The sequence below is a fragment of the Oryzias melastigma genome, linkage group LG21 (assembly GCF_002922805.2).
Source record: "Oryzias melastigma strain HK-1 linkage group LG21, ASM292280v2, whole genome shotgun sequence".
NCBI lineage: Eukaryota > Metazoa > Chordata > Actinopteri > Beloniformes > Adrianichthyidae > Oryzias > Oryzias melastigma.
Genome location: NC_050532.1, coordinates 17,516,706 through 17,516,976, shown reverse-complemented (window position 1 = coordinate 17,516,976; position 271 = coordinate 17,516,706). Strand labels below are relative to the sequence as shown.

Sequence of the window (271 nt, the reverse complement as noted above, 5' to 3'; positions counted from 1 at the left end):
TTTTTTGCAAAAATACAAAAAAACCTGTTGTTTTCTCTGACATAATTTCTGCAGAGTGGCAGTAGCACATCAGAAATTTGCCTCTGAATTGTGGGCGGGACTATTAAGGTGGTGCAACCCACCCCTTTTTTTCTTAAAGGGTAACCAAACAGGGAAGTTGAACGCTGACTCCACCCACAGTGAAATGTGTCCTGACTGTTATCATTACTGGAGCTGCAGATCATGACATGGGACTTCTGAAATGACGTGGGACTTAAATGGTTTGACCAAT

At 42.1% G+C, this 271-nt stretch overlaps 1 protein-coding gene across 1 annotated transcript in view; it reads right to left on the bottom strand.

Annotated features, from left to right (window-relative positions):
• LOC112155417 (polypeptide N-acetylgalactosaminyltransferase 5) overlaps positions 1-271 on the bottom strand; it is a 7,425-nt gene that overhangs the window by 2,544 nt on the left and 4,610 nt on the right. The gene's annotated exons all lie outside the window — the stretch shown is intronic.